Raw genomic sequence first — 3,804 nt, forward strand, 5'->3', positions numbered from 1 at the left:
ATATATACCAAGCACAACATAGCACTAGGTTAAATAAGATAGTAAAGATCCACCAAAAGCACATGTCTAACAAGCTTAACAATAAGGTTAAGTTCACCAGAAGAACTTGACACAGACCAAATTTAAGTTTAACATGACAAGAAACACCAAAATGCTGGATTAGTTCACCAGAAGAACTTGATACAGACTAAATTTTCTACTTCCTAGGCTCTCTCAGTTCATCAAACATGCTCACCTTCCTGGTTTTCTTGCTTGTAGAGCCACCTCCCATGTCATGTGCACTTGTAGAGGCCCTCTTAAGCCTGGACCTGTTGTGCTGATCTTCCTTTCTTTTGGCAGCTTGCTCAGAAGCTTTTCTCTTCCTTGCCTCCTCTCTAGCAGCTGCCAGCTCTGCTGTTTTCTTCTCTCTTTGTTGTAGGACAATTGCTCTCTTTGCTTCAGCTATTTCCTTCTTCTTTGCAACATTAGCAGCTCTTTTCTCTTGTGTTTCATGCTTCTTTGCTTCTCTTTCTATTGCTTTCTTCTTTGCAGCCAGGTCTCTCTTCTCTTGTGCCTCAGCAGCTCTCTTCTCTACTTCAGCATTTAGTGCCTCTAGTGCAGCATCTCTCTTCTCTGCCATTTCTCTGTCTTTCTCCATCTTCATCTGCCTGAGCTTCATGGCTTGACTACCATCCCTGCTAGCAGTTGTAGTAACATGTGGCATGCTATTGCTCCGAGCTCTTGCCGAGCTGATGAAGCTTGATTCAGGCATGGGTTGCTGAGAAAGTCCAGGTCTCCTAGATGATTGTTGCTTCCTTCTCATCTATTGTACCATTGTGTCACCAAACACTTCCTGAAAAGATGAAAATAACATCATTAGAACACTTCACAAGTCATAAATTGTTGTCAATGTGAATATGTAAAGCTTGACAATGATTAAGGAAGATAAACCTGAGTTATTACTGGTTCCTCTTCACTCTCTTCACTGCCTGAATTAACTTCAACTTGATGCACATTCTATTGTTCATCATCTGATGAGTCAACAGGAATAGGAGGAATAGGTTGTGGTTGTGGCACATGCCTCACAGGTGGCAAACCAGCTTTCCTCTTGTTGCAACCTGCTCTATTGTGACCCTCCTCTTGGCAATGAGAGCAAGTGATGACCACACCATGCCTTGTGAGCTTTTTGCCTCCTCTCTTGTCCTTGGCTTCATGTGGTTGTTTCCTTCTATTCTTTTGATGCCTTCCCTTTTTGTCATTCTTCTTGGGTGGGGGTTTGATCACTGGACCATGCATCTTTCCCACTCTCTCTCTCATCTCTATTTGGCATGATGATAGGCTGGTAGGCTTTCAGAAATGAGGCAATGATGTAGCATTTGTCAACTAGGTCCTCGGGCTCAATTCTCTTATCTTTGCAGCAAACAACAGAATGATGGCATGGTATGCCATTGAGGTCCCACCTTTTGCAAGTACAACTTAAAGCTTTTATGTCCACTATGTAAGATCTCCCTTTGTTATCAACCTACACAGATGACATAGGGCATTTATTCAATGCAAGAAAACATGATGAATATGCAAATGAATATGCAAAATACTAAGTCAGGCTAGATTACCTGGAATATTCCATCCCCTGCATTTGATGCATGACATGTAGCTGACAAATCATCATTCTTCTCAAGTCTTTTCTTAATTTTGGGGCCAACAGTGCCATCCCATGTTTCTGCTTCCTCTCTCTTGTTGTAGAACCTTGTCATCAACTGCTTTTTTATTGTCATGATCAATGACAATATGGGGAGCTCTCTGGCCTCAAGAATGTACCTACAGCCAACAGTTGGTTCATGTCAGAAGTATTGTGATGGAGAACTACCTGTTGAATGCTTCATGTGATGAAAAACACAAACAATGATGCAACTTACTTGTTAAACACTTCACAAGCATTATTGAGAAGAATATCACACTTGGGGAACTCTTGTTGATATGCCCTAACCCAAGTGTTGGGGTCCATCCCTGACAGCCATTTTCATGCTTCAAAGTTTATCACTTTAAGCTCTTCCATGTTCTGTTAAAAATCAGAAGGAGTTGTGCTCCTAGCACATTTCCACAGCTGGTTCTTGAGCACTTCACCCCTAAACTGTTGTTGGTAGTTTTGCCACAAGTGCCTGACACAGAACCTGTGCTCTGCATGTGGAAAGTAATCTCTGAGAGCTTTGATCAAACCCTAAAAGAAATGTGAAAGACAATGTCAGCATCATGACAAAACAATTGTGGAAGCAGAAACTTTGAAGCATGGAAATGAAAGACAAAGTTATGAAAGTACCTTCTGCTTGTCAGACATAATAGTCCACAGATCGGTTTCAGTAATGACTAGGTCTTGTTTCAGAGAGGATAAGAACCACCTCCAGGTGTCAGTGTTCTCAATGTCAACAATAACACAAGCAATTGGATAGATGCAATCATTTGGATCTAGGCCAACTGCAGTGAGAAGAACACCTCCATATCTGGTCTTCAAATGGCATCCATCTAAGCAGATTACTGGCCTACAAGCCTGCATAAACCCTCTCTTGCATGGCTCCAAAGAGAAATAGCAGTGTAGGAAAGTACCATCCGTATCTGCTGCTAAATAAAATGTGCTCCCTGGATTTGACCTTCTCCATTCATTTGCATAGTCCCAAAGCTTGTTGTACTGTTTCTCCTCATCTCCATGGATAATATTAAGAGCCAACCTTTTTGCTCTCCTAAGCTTACTCCTTGTAGGCTTCATATTCCATTGTTCCTGCACCACCCTAGAGAAGTTCTTCATGCTCATGTTTTCATCTGCCCTAAATGAGTCCAAATACTTCTCTGCCATGTATGGAGCTGTGAAGCTTTTTACTTGCCATTTCTTGCTGCATGTGTGTTTGTCCACAAGCTTCTTAACCATGAATGCCTTTGTCCTATTTTCATTGGATGCCCATAGATACCAAGGGCACCCCTCCTCACATTTTGCACAAACCCTCATCTTGTCATTAGTTGGCATCTTCAGGTTGACCATGTTCCTGCATGAGTATTCTTTGATAGCCTTCCTAAGCAGCTGCACATTCTAAAAAATTTGCCTCACATGAAACTTAGGGCTTATTAAATCTTCATCCCTAAATGTCTTGAAGTTCATCTCAATTATTCCTTCATCATCAAAATCTGTCCTTCTTAACTCATCATCTTCTGACACATCCAATTGTTCCTCATTCCTATTCTCCTCTACAGCATCAAAGCAATTGTTCACATACAAGTCATCATCTCCCTCTGATATGGCATAGTCACTATCTGCAATTTCAGGCACATAATCAATGTCACTACCCTCTTCTTCTGAATCTGTTGATCCTCCACTTGCATCATTGTCATGAACATCATCTGCATCCATATTGATAACTGACTTGCCTTTCTCCTTTAGTACTTCAGTTGTTGTCCTGAAACCTTCCCCAGATTCAGGTTTGACCACATTCAATGGCTTCATTGGGCTGATGACTTTTGGGAGATCTTGAATTGGGAACCTAACTACATCATCAAGATCCTGATAGAATCATGTTCCAAAAAAATATCCATGAAATGATGCCCAAATGTCACAAAAGCTCTCATGTTATCTGTGGCATCCTCTCCATTGACCACTCTAAGCCCATTTGTGTTGACTTGAAGACCTGGCATGCAGTAGTACACTGTCATCCTTCCTTCCTTCTCATACCCTATCTGCTCTATGAGATCATCCACATCTGGGGGTGACCATGTGTTCTTGTCTATGTTATCAAACCAGATGCTCTGCCCTCCATAGTACTTTTTGCTTCTTCCTTGGCC

This window comes from Triticum dicoccoides, chromosome 1A (assembly GCF_002162155.2).
Source record: "Triticum dicoccoides isolate Atlit2015 ecotype Zavitan chromosome 1A, WEW_v2.0, whole genome shotgun sequence".
Classification (NCBI taxonomy): domain Eukaryota; kingdom Viridiplantae; phylum Streptophyta; class Magnoliopsida; order Poales; family Poaceae; genus Triticum; species Triticum dicoccoides.